Source organism: Haliotis rufescens, unplaced genomic scaffold, assembly GCF_023055435.1.
Source record: "Haliotis rufescens isolate VD_foot unplaced genomic scaffold, xgHalRufe1.0.p SCAF_5, whole genome shotgun sequence".
Classification (NCBI taxonomy): domain Eukaryota; kingdom Metazoa; phylum Mollusca; class Gastropoda; order Lepetellida; family Haliotidae; genus Haliotis; species Haliotis rufescens.
In genome coordinates, this window is record NW_025964223.1 from 7,078,553 (window position 1) to 7,091,188 (window position 12,636).

The window sequence follows — 12,636 nt, forward strand, 5'->3', positions numbered from 1 at the left end:
ACAGCAGACAAATCTGCTTTTAGAGTTGGAAAACGGTGTTGCCGCGATATCTCAAGAACTAAACACTGGATTGTCTTCATATTTGGAACTATGGTGTATATACAGACTCCGCAGACACCAGTCGGTTTTGGTGACCTTGACCCCATTTTCAAGGTCACAGCAGGCAAATCTGCTTTTGGAGTTGGAAAACGGTGTTGCCGCGATATCTCAAGAACTAAACACTGGATTGTCTTCATATTTGGAACTATGGTGTATATACAGACTCCGCAGACACCAGTCGGTTTTGGTGACCTTGACCCCATTTTCAAGGTCACAGCAGGCAAATCTGCTTTTGGAGTTGGAAAACGGTGTTGCCGCGATATCTCAAGAACTAAACACTGGATTGTCTTCATATTTGGAACTATGGTGTATATACAGACTCCGCAGACACCAGTCGGTTTTGGTGACCTTGATCCCATTTTCAAGGTCACAGCAGGCAAATCTGCTTTTAGAGTTGGAAAACGGTGTTGCCGCGATATCTCAAGAACTAAACCTCTCGATTGTCTTCATATTTGGAACTATGGTGTATATACAGACACCGCAGACACCAGTCGGTTTTGGTGACCTTGACCCCATTTTCAAGGTCACAGCAGGCAAATCTGCTTTTGGAGTTAGAAAACGGTGTTGCCGCGATATCTCAAGAACTAATCGCTGGATTGTCTTCATATTTGGAACTATAGTGTATATACAGACACCGCATACACCTGTCAGATTTGGTGACCTTGACCCCATTTTCAAGGTCACAGCAGGCAAATCTGTTTTTGGAGTTGGAAAACGGTGTTGCCACAATATCTCAAGAACTAATCGCTAGATTGTCTTCATATTTGGTACTATGGTGTATATGGCGGGGGATATTTCGTCACTTTGTGACAAATACTTGTTGTATTTTGATATATGTGTGGGCACAGGTACCCAGCGGAATAATTCACTGCGATTTGTTGTGCAGAGTTGCCTCCCTTAGTTTGGATCTGTTGATCTTGGGTTTGAACCCTAGATTGACCCTGATTATTATGCATGGTTTAGTCTTAGAGTGTTAACGAATTCAGATGAAACAGTGAGAGATGACTAAAATATTGTTTCAACTTTCTCACTCAACGCTGTGCTGTACTTAAACATTTACTTATCTCAGTCTTAGCATGACAAGGGGCACGGGTGGCCCAGTCTTCTAAGGCACCGCGATTTGCTGTGCAGAGTTGCGTCCCTTGGGCATGCCAGAAACTTATGATTGTGGGTTCGAATCCCAGTTCGCCCCGATTATGTTTCTAGGTTTGTCAGCGCCATACCCATGCTCGTAGGTTTCACCAAAGTGGTAAACATCTGAAACCTGCATCACTTCGGGCTTTCCTCCCACATTAAGCTGACACGCCGTGATATAACTGGAATACTGTTAAAAGCCGCGTTAAACCCAACTCACTCACTCATTCTTAGCATGACGATCACTTTGTAAAACAAGGCTGTGTTTCAAATTGCATTTCATCATGTTCCAAAAACATTTGAGTCTGCTGGCCCAAACTCGTATGTCATTAGCTTCAGTAGATGTTGTGCCCATGTGCAAGAGACAGCTGACCAAAACTCAGTACTCAAACGGAGCTTCCAGCTCATGGCTACAAAATAATCCAGCTGACATTTTTGGATAGCATGTGTAGAAAATATCTGAAATATGGGTTTATTTATGTGTTTGTCCTTACTGGCACTGGTTCCTGTAACGGTCCAGCAGGCAGGCACTGCCAAATCCAGTGCTAGATAAAGAGCATTGAGTGCACTAATAATCAGGTCCCACTGATTGTAAAAAGTAGGTTTTGCTGCAAAAAAAAGGTGCCTTCTCTCGGTGGGAATAGCAGTTTAGATGAAGCATTTGTGTTTAATTTGGGAAAAAAGATTCTTTATTCACTGTGTCATTATTGATTTGGCTACAGGAGGGCTTTAAAAATCTATCCAGTTGGGCCTGAGATCGATACAGTGACCTGGTAAATTACTCAATTAATACAGGAAAGGGCTATTTTTTAGAAAGTTAGCTTCACAGATGCTGTAGTTGTTTGCCCAGCGAAAGAATGTAGTTTCATGTCATTTTCTAAAGCATTTACTACATTTAAGATACCATTTTGGGGGATGAATTTCTGGCGGGAGGATTTGTGACCAGGTGTAAGCGCTTCGGTTCCATTGCCCACGTGAGCAGGGTTTCAATTTGGCTTCGTTTCCTAATGTCCTAAAGTTTCTTGTCATAATTCATGATCCTCCAGAAGGATGTCCTATAAAAAAAATGACAAAATAATGTAAATCATGTGAATGTTTGAATAACGTTCATTTCTATAATTGTTGTTGTTTGGGAACAATGTCCCCAACTGTCACATTAGAATAAGACAGTACTCCTCTGATTGAAGAACCCACAATATTGTGATGAGATGTAGTAGAGCCCTGTTTCCCATGAAACAAGGAACTTACAGTAGAGATGCAGGAGCAGCATTAGAAGTTGGCACTAAAGTACTCACGGAAATGGAAAAAAACTGTTTTTTCGATCTCAGATTTTAAATAAATGCAGTTAATATACAAAATATATAAATATTCAAACAACTCAATTAGTACTAATTGGTCCTTTTTAAGGGTTTTGCTATATGTTATCATTATGAGGACTAGTGGACTAAAACTGTTAGTTTCTAAAGCGTTCGCTCGTCACGCCGAAGACCCAGGTTCAATTCCCGACATTGGTACAATGTGTGAAGCCCATTTCTGGTGTCCCCTGCCGTGATATTGCTGCCATATTGCTTAAAGTGGCGTAAAACCAAACTCACTCACTCACTCCCCTCAGATCAGAAAAAATTGACAGTGAAGTGATGGACAAGAATTGTTTCTCTGACTCCCAGTCTTCGCATCTTCGAAACAATGTTCTGAACTGTTGACCTTGCTAATGCTGTTTTATGATCAAAACATGTTTATTTCACATTGTTGGTAATTAAGGTCAGATTGATTTCATGATCTAACAATCTGTGAGGATTGTGGAACATGCCTTGCATGACTTCAGCTCAACACGAGGACTTTGGCTTTGATTAGACACCAGTAATCCTCAACATGGTTCCACTAGGCAATTTCATTTCATCCAACTTTAAGATGATTAATTCTTCAAGTATCATTATGTCGCCCATGTGATGCTAATGTGGAAGTATAGTAAGACCACGTAACAGAGGACGTACATGCGGATGACGTGCATGTCACTTGTTCTGAAGCATCTATACAGGTTTCTATGGAAGGCTGTTGTCTGAAGCGTCTACACAGTTTATACCTTTGCAAATTGTGTTATATTTTTCAGATCGCAAATCTCACCTTTTTGGACAAATCAATTGCAGATTTATTTACCCCTTATTTAGAAGTAGTAAGTTCTTGCACTGAAGACACAAGTTCATGTGTACTCTTTGTGGAACATTTTGGGTGTTCCCACAAAGATAAGGTGCTGAAAATTGCTCAGAAAACCTTACCCACCTACATTGTAGAACAGTAGGAGTTTGATGTAGAGGACGTTCCTGGGGTGTTGGGGTGCTGGATCTGCAGAACCTTTACAGTTGAAACCCAGTTGCTTCTGATGTGGAAACTTGGGGAAATACTTTACACTATTTCAGGGGTGTGAAATGCCAATTGTTTTCAGGCACTACCACCAGCTATGTTGAGTTCTGTCCCTACCCCTCTCTCCCCCTCCCACTCACTCACTCACTCACTCACTCACTCACTCACTCACTCACTCACTCACTCACTCACTCACTCACTCACTCACTCACTCTAGTGATTTGATTTCATTCTACTTTTGAAATGACAACCTCCCTTTACCAAATTTGAAAAAAATATCTTCAGGATATTTGGGATGACAATCAGTCAGTTTCTAAGACAATGAACCGATCTGAAACCCAGTGTCAGCTGATTCACCACTGCAAGCACAAGTTTACCTTGATCAAAGTAATGCCATTTGTCATTAACAAGTTCACTGTGATCACTACTGAAATTGCTTTTGATAGATAGGATGAGCTAATTTTAACCAGTTCTCTTTACTGGACATTTGCATGCCCTTGTTGGCAGTGCTTGCATGGCTGGCAGTGAACACACAAGACCAACAGAACCCAGAACAAAGTCTCCTGGCTGAAGCTCTGACATTGACATTTTCTGCCTTTCACTGCTTGAGCCAGTCTCCAGTTACAAGCAAAATTTCCGCTCCTAGAATTACTGATAATTCCTGCTGCCACAAAGTGGTTCTGGCACCATGACCGGTGTAAAACTTTATACGTTGCTGTTGAAGGAGTTGCAAGGGCTCTAGCATAACAAGTCCTTTGGAATGGGGCTCGGTTGTAAAAAGAATCAAGAATATGTGCCAAGATATGACAGGAAATCATTAATGGTGGCGTCAATGGCTTTTAGATCTTTTGGATGATTACAAATTGAAACATTTTCTTATGATCTAAGATTTTGTTGTTTGATTAACAAACAGTACCTCAGTTTTATGTCTCAATATGATATTTTGCTTCAGAAGAAACAATTATTCCCTTGAAATATAACATCCTTACACATGAACCTGGCCTGGAAGCCTTACACAGAAACCTGGCATGGATCGAAGCCTAACACAGAAACCTGGCCTGGAAGCTTTACACAGAAACCTGGCATGGATCGAAGCCTAACACAGAAACCTGGCATGGATCGAAGCCTTACACAGAAACCTGGCCTGGAAGCCTTACACAGAAACCTGGCCTGGAAGCCTTACACAGAAACCTGGCCTGGAAGCCTTACACAGGAACCTGGCCTGGAAGCCTTACACAGAAACCTGGCCTGGAAGCCTTACACAGGAACCCCCGCCTGGAAGCCTTACACAGAAACCTGGCCTGGAAGCCTTACACAGAAACCTGGCCTGGAAGCCTTACACAGAAACCTGGCCTGGAAGCCTTACACAGAAACCTGGCCTGGAAGCCTTACACAGAAACCCCGCCTGGAAGCCTTACACAGGAACCCCCGCCTGGAAGCCTTACACAGAAACCTGGCCTGGAAGCCTTACACAGAAACCTGGCCTGGAAGCCTTACACAGGAACCCCGCCTGGAAGCCTTACACAGAAACCTGGCCTGGAAGCCTTACACAGAAACCTGGCCTGGAAGCCTTACACAGGAACCCCGCCTGGAAGCCTTACACAGAAACCCGGCCTGGAAGCCTTACACAGAAACCTGGCCTGGATAGGAAGCCTTACACAGAAACCTGGCCTGGAAGCCTTACACAATACATCCCTTTTTGAGGGACTGAGAACAATGTAATTGCACAGGGTTATACCATATATCGCTGTGTATAAGGCGAGTTTTTCGTACCTAAATTGAGGGGGTTAAGAAGTGGGGGTCGTCTTATACACAGAGTCGAAGATCTCACATTTTTTTCCACTGGCGATGTCAACCGGCGTCCGATAGCCAGCCCAGCATTTATCAATAAAACTTCGCATTTCATCCTAAATAACGGTTCCAATAACTATTTCTATACATAAACATGATTTGTATCTCTTTTCCTTGAATAAAGTTTAATAATTTCTGCAAATAAAGTTGAAATGACACTCGCCTCGATGCAGATTGTCAAACCAGCTGACACGGTAAAACAATCAACATCCGTGAGTAGAGAGCCGGAAAGGAAGTACCGGTAAGCATTTGCATATTGCACATGTGACCTAACATGTGATAACTGGTGAAGCTGAAATCAATTCCTGCTGTTTTTACAGTTCAGTGAGTTGTATTAACAACTTTTGGAGACAGTGTGTATAAGTGATTGTGGAATAAACACGCTGAATGTGAAGCAAACATAAGCCTAGTTAGTTACAACATAGTTAAATGGCGATTAAATTACTCACCATTGTCTCTTATATGTTATTACTTCATAAATGAATTTTATTTTTACGGGCACCAATTCGGTGTCGTACCGTGTAAACATAAAATGGCAACATGTGCTGGAGTTACACACGCGACCAATCTTCGTAGAAAAAGCAACGCAAGATAAACATATTTTTATTGCATATATAAGGTTTGTGTGCGCACTTGTGATGTGCTTCATTCCAGGTCGCCTTATACACGGAATATAGGATTTTTGGTTGATTTTTAAGGCGTGTACTAGGGGGTCGTCTTATACGTGGGGTCGCCTTATACACAGCGATATACGGTAATCTGAAATACTAACATCATTAAAAATTGCCAATCTTGTTCACGATGTTGCACATCAAAGGAATAGGAAATGGTCTACATGCAGTATTTGGCCCATTAGTGTGGCATTTTGGTCTCATACAGGATACGACAAGACATGCAGCCAGGAGCATGCGTCCCACCTGCTTCCTAAAGAGTAGCAGAGGAGAGCGCTGTCACAGATGCAGCATGCTGGCACCAGGCTTATCAGCAATACCCACAATGTATGCATATTTAATGCTTGTTATTGCACTTGTTATGACTGGCTGTAATTAACATGTCATGGGGTGCACACCTGCCTGACATCACTTCTACCTGATTTCACTTCTGTTCACCCAGCCAAGGAAACTAGTACCAATGACCTTCACTTACACCAGTGAACAGTGAATACCCCCTTCAAAGTAGCCCCACAATGAATTCCCCCTCTCAAGTAGCCCAAATGTGGGCCGAGTCCAGCTTCAGGATATGTGTTGAGTCAATGATCAAACCGCTTTGCTGGCCCCTGTGGCAGATGATACCAGGGACAGTTAAGTGTAATAATGGTTGGTGATACTTCCTTTGTACAATGTATGACAACTGCTCTGCGTAATTATTGATCTGCTTTGTTGTCTCCCGTCCCAATATCATATCTCTGTACTTGACACGGTTTTGATGCTGCCTAAAGCAATTACCTGTAATTGATGGATTTGTTTTCTAGGTGTTTTTTTTCAAGTGATCTCTTTGTGTTTTTGTTGTTGGATGCAGATTGTTGTTGGAGGGGTTCTGGGGATATTGACTGTCATGGTATAGTGTCCTAGCTCCTTGCTGGTGTTTGATGTGTTGCGTGTTGGTGCGCCTGTATGTCAGACCCAGATGGAAACAGGGTTGTGTATGGTCTGGCTCTGTCACTTAATGGTGATGTAGAGCAGCTGTAAGAAGCCCAGCTAGTTGGTAAAGAACTTGTACAGGAAGGAATGTGGATTAAATAGCTTATTTTCAGATCAGATCTCAGAGTTCTTGTAAGGAGAAATAGATCTGCTGACAGAATAACCTGTTAGTCCCATGCAGGAGCTCAGTGTAAGCACATCAGGAAAGGTTCTTAGTATTATGCCTGTCCATTGTCTGTGTTAAAGTAACATAGTTACGATCATCTTTGTGCTAGGCTTGCCTTTTGGACTGGGGCCAAGTACATTTTCTTTAATCAGATATGTATCTTTTCTTTGATAGAGTTCTGTAACATGTTGACAGTGATGCTGCATGTTAGGTGCGCAGTTTCTGATGTCCCTGTGTGTTTCCAGGTTCCCAGCACTCTGTTGTGAGAGAAGACAGGGTTTGGTCAGGTGGTTACGTTTGGTGTTTGATTGCGTGTAGTTCTTGCCCAACCTTGTGGGTTGTTGCTCATCAATCACTGGTTTGCTTGGTCCTGACTTGATAATATAGAGTTCTATGACTGACACAACACTCATACTTTAAAACAGATAAATTTTGGTTCCAGCACCAATATTGCTTTCATGAATGTATAATAATCAGCTAAGGATGGCTTATGCTTGCTGGAGTCGCCATCTTCTAAAAACACCATCTTGGGATTGGGGATTTGAGGGTTAGGTTGGATTTCCACCTCCCTTAAAATGAAGATTGAATGGTTGTTCATGATGTGTGACTTTGTTGATTGTGTGACATTGAACTCTGATAGCATGGATGGTTTATCATGCTATCAGCCACTGCTTTGTCTGGTCCAGACTCAATCTCTTGAAGATGTTGTGATGTGACTGAGTTTTGCAGACTGCGGAATATACAACATTCACTCAGTCATTGACTCTGCTCAAGTTGCACTCTGCACATCAGTACAGACAAACAATGTTGACAAATGGTCCCAATGGCCATCAATACCCCATTGCCTCAGGATCGTTTGGACACCGCCAGATTTTAGATTAGTGACTTTCGTCGCTCTGTGGCAGCTTGCAGCCTGCAAGTGGGGGTGGTCCCTGCTGTACAGGTTATAATTGAATGTATGAGTGTTGAATCAGACTGGCCTCGTTCAGTCTGAGCAAATTTGAAGACTCCTGCAGTCGGACTCTGGAGGCCATTAGAAAGCCAGGAACGAAATATCCTTATCTCTGCCCAATGTTTCTGCCAACAGTGAATGTCTTCTTAGGGTGCTAGCACAATCAAAAAGGAATAAGAAATATTATGGAATCACACCAGGTCCCGCATGTCATAGCCAGCCTGGTAAGTGGTCTGAGCAGACGGCAACAGAGCAGACGCAACAGAGCAGACGTCCAGAATACCGATGGGTAGAATACAGACGACAACCAAGTTTTCACTGACATTTCATTTGTTTGGAAGGAGTACTGGCGGATGAAAGTGCCATGTTGTTGGATGGGAAATATCACGAAATTTAGTGGGGCTCAATTATGTCTTGTGTGGCCATTCAGAGGATAAGAGTGGTGTGTGTGAGACAGAAAAAGATATATTCATGATCTCAGTAATAGCAAGTATGGATGACCTTAATGCACTGTACCAGAATTATGATATTTTATATTGTTACTGTAATTGGCAAAAAAGAAACAATGTGTGTCACTTTTGATTTATTAACAAAGTGGAAAATATGATGGACATACACAAATTTCCTCCAAACCTAGCGATGTAGCCTTTTTCTGGAAGGTTGGGTTGCAGTACAGTAGAATATTTTTAGACATTCATCACACAAAATGTTATCTTCTAATTTGGGTACAGGAAGTAGAATTATTGTAGGAAGAGATATAATAGAATATAATTGTTACAAATTCCGCCAGGAAATGTAGAGTAGAACTAGCTAGCAAGACAGTGTAGGTGAGTCAGGGTAGTATTGTTAGGGATGACCAAGCATTCTCAACATTCTGGATTCTGTAGCAGAATATTTGTTCCCAGTACACCGTGCTTGACGTGAGAGTCACTGAATGAGGATATCCCATGCTTGATAAGAGAGTTGACTAATGAGGATTGGTAGTTAGTTAGCTACCCTGTGGATCACTATACATGCTTTAGTTACCGGTTTGTTTGCCATAGACACAATTATTTTTACAAACCACTTCATGGATGACTGTTGCTGACTGCGTCATGAACGCTGTGTTGTGTGCTGCAAAATTAATATTTTGGGCCTTTCATTGCAGTTATATGCTAATTGTCTGTTACCTGTGTAATCATCACTTATTTAGTCAGTTTAAAAACCAATATGTTCAGAAAAGAGTCACTTCCCACACATTCGATTAAATGGATGAAAGCCCGTCCCTTGAATTGTTCTGACCTTAACACCTGACTCTACCCAGTCATCAATAGATACTCACCCAAGGTTCATATGGGCTTGAACAGTCCTTGAATTGTACGCCCTGTACCAAGACATCAATATACAATCTCTGTCCAGCCATCAATAGATGCTCACAGTATCAGGCACTGGTTTACCTGCTCCAGAACTGTTGACTGCAGGCCTCTGTGATGAGACTGAACTATGGACTCGGAACAGGGTTTTGTTTGTTTGTTGTTTAACGCCACACTCAGCGATATTCCAGCTATATGATGGCTGTCTGTAAGTAATCAAGTCTGGACCAGACAATCCAGTGATTGATATGAGCATCGATCCACGCAATTAAGATACGATGACATGCATCAACCAAGTCAGTGAGCCTGACCACCCGATCCCATTAGTGGCCTCTTACAACAAGCATATCCGCCTGTTACGTCAAGCATGGGTTGCTGAAGACCTATTCTACCCCGGATCGCCACGGGTCGACTCAAACAGGGAGTCAGAGTGAATCAGAAGGCACAGTTTCAGTGCTGTGATGTAGTCAGCATCAAGGATGGGGCAGCTGTTTGTGTTGTGTGATAAATGAGATTACAAACCTCTGTTCAGTCTGAAGTCAGTCGAACATCAAATATTCCACATGTCATTAATAAATCACATGACCGTTGTTGCTGACAACAGAAAGCTTGCTCTGCTACACAAGGTTGTTGACAGTAGGGCTGCAACAATTACAGTATGAGGCGAATACGATTCATATCATAAATAGAGGATAATGAATACGAATATTAGTTTTACGAATACAGTAACCAGTCAGCAACTGATGTATTAATTGTTATAATCAGTGAAACAATAACAACATAAATTATTTGACATGGTTTGTTAACTATTAATGTATTACACATTCTATATCCTGCACTTATCCAGGTACTAGTATCTGCTCAAATGCAACAATGACCAGTGACCACAATACTGTCAAATTAAGTATTATAAGAGTGTTGTCTTTTAAGAAATCTATGCAATTAATATGTTGTCCTCATGGATATTTGTAGGTACAGGGTATTTAAATGCACATGATTGCATATTCATAAATATTCGATTCTTGTGGCCACGAATAACGAATTCAATTCATGAATGGATACGGTCCGATTCACCGAATACGCGAAAACTACTGGACAGAGAAGACCACTACTCACGGCACTGATGCCACCACCGAGGACATGTCCAGGAGATGGAGCAGAGGTTACCCTAAGGTTACGCAGGGTTTTGAGAAAAGGGGCTTGTTTAAGTGGCGGGGATAAATTTGTTGTTTGCAGTAATTGTTGGTCAACCAGATATGACCCGATATGATTAATGAAGAACGAAGCCCTGTTCAACTGTCCGCCAATACAGGCCAGCTGTATGTTTTGTTTTGTTTGTTTGTTGTTTAATGCCACACTCTGCAATATTCCAGCTATATGACGGTGGTCTGTAAATAATTGAATCTGGACCAGACACTCCAGTGATTGACATCATGAGCATTGATCCACGCAATTGGGATGCAATGACATGCGTCAACCAAGTCAGCGAGCCTGACCACCCAATCCTGGTCGCCTCTTACGACAAGCATAGTTGTTGCCTCTTACGACAAGCATGGAATGCTGAAGACCTATTCTACCCCGGATCTTCACGGGTCGCCTCTTACGACAAGCATGGAATGCTGAAGACCTATTCTACCCCGGATCTTCACGGGTCGCCAGCTGTAGGTGTACAGTGGGGGTCCCTGGTGATGCCAGAGGCCCCACACCCTGCTCAGTACAAATGAGGGCCAGTGGAAGACGGGAGGTGAACAGGGCGAGTGGTGAACCTGCAGAAGCCTGTCCAGGGAATGTCTGTGACAGGAATGATCCGAATCATCAGTCTGATAGGCGTTGAGTGGAAGGTCGTGGAGGAAATCTAGGTGTCTGTGCTACAGTATGTTAGTGGATTGATCTCTTGGTCTGGGCCATTACACTAATTGATGGACATATGAACCGTCTCACTGGACACATCTAGGGTTCCTCTTCAGGCAATATTTGGTTAGACCTTATATTTCCTGTGGGCTAATGGATGGGAGATGGTACAATTTGTTTGTATAGAATTAGTTTAAGGACGGAAGTTCTTTTATTGGGTGTATATGATATGCTGTTTTTGTTCTAGTCTTTTCTTGCAAGGGGTTAAAACACTTTATATATTTATTTTTTTTAAAGAGAAAAATGAATCCGAGAAACTGGCTTTATTGGGAGTTATATTTTAGGATAAGGATATGGTGTTTGGTCTGTTTTTTTATATTGTTTGTGGAGATTTGTTTATTTGTTGAAACCAGCAGCAGCATGAGATTAAGGAAATGTGACATTATGATTTGAAAGGGGAGTAGAGTACTGAATAAATGTTTCATATGTTACACCTAGGATCGTGGTTGATTGCTGGTATGATAACTTTCTTGAGCCTATGTTTGGTGTCTCCTGAGCTTCAGTTGTTTTCTGCCCGAGCTAAAGCTCTGGTTTACTCTTACGGTCCAGTATTGATTGTGGAGGTGGTAACCTGATTGATGGCAGCAACATCCAGCGGAGTGCTCCCTCTGTACAGCTAACACAATATAGATGTTGTTCTAGTGCTCCCAAACATGCACACCTCTGCCCAACTGTATGCCATTTCCTGTCCCAGACTCTCTGGTCACACAGCCACTCTATCCATGCACCATCTTCCTGTGGAACACTGAATGGCTGATAGCATGGTATGAGGATGGGCCATTGGTATTGATCTAGTGATTCCAGATGGATAGGTCCTCGAGTCTGTTGACGATGCTGCGGGGGATGGAGGAACCACGATGTGCGTCATTCACTGTGTAGCCTGACATCACAATATGCCTCCCTCACAGGATGCGTCATCTACAAACTGCTGTCCTTCTCCAGTTGCCGAACAAGCAGAAATTCAATTGTAACTATTATAATGAAGCCTGGGGAAGCTATTTAACCTGTTTAGTGACTGCCAGTGTGATAGTGAACCGGCATTGTGACCTGTCTTGCATTCCAAATACCATTGATTGCATGCAATGGGTAGACAAATTGAGATGTCGCTCACTGAAGGGAAGCAGTCGTCTCGCTAATGTCTTACAAACTGACTCAAGTGCAGGCTCTTCC

At 42.4% G+C, this 12,636-nt stretch overlaps 1 protein-coding gene across 7 annotated transcripts in view; it reads left to right on the plus strand.

Annotated features, from left to right (window-relative positions):
• Positions 1 to 12,636, plus strand: part of LOC124116561 (palmitoyltransferase ZDHHC18-B-like) — a 99,969-nt gene that overhangs the window by 53,194 nt on the left and 34,139 nt on the right. The gene's annotated exons all lie outside the window — the stretch shown is intronic.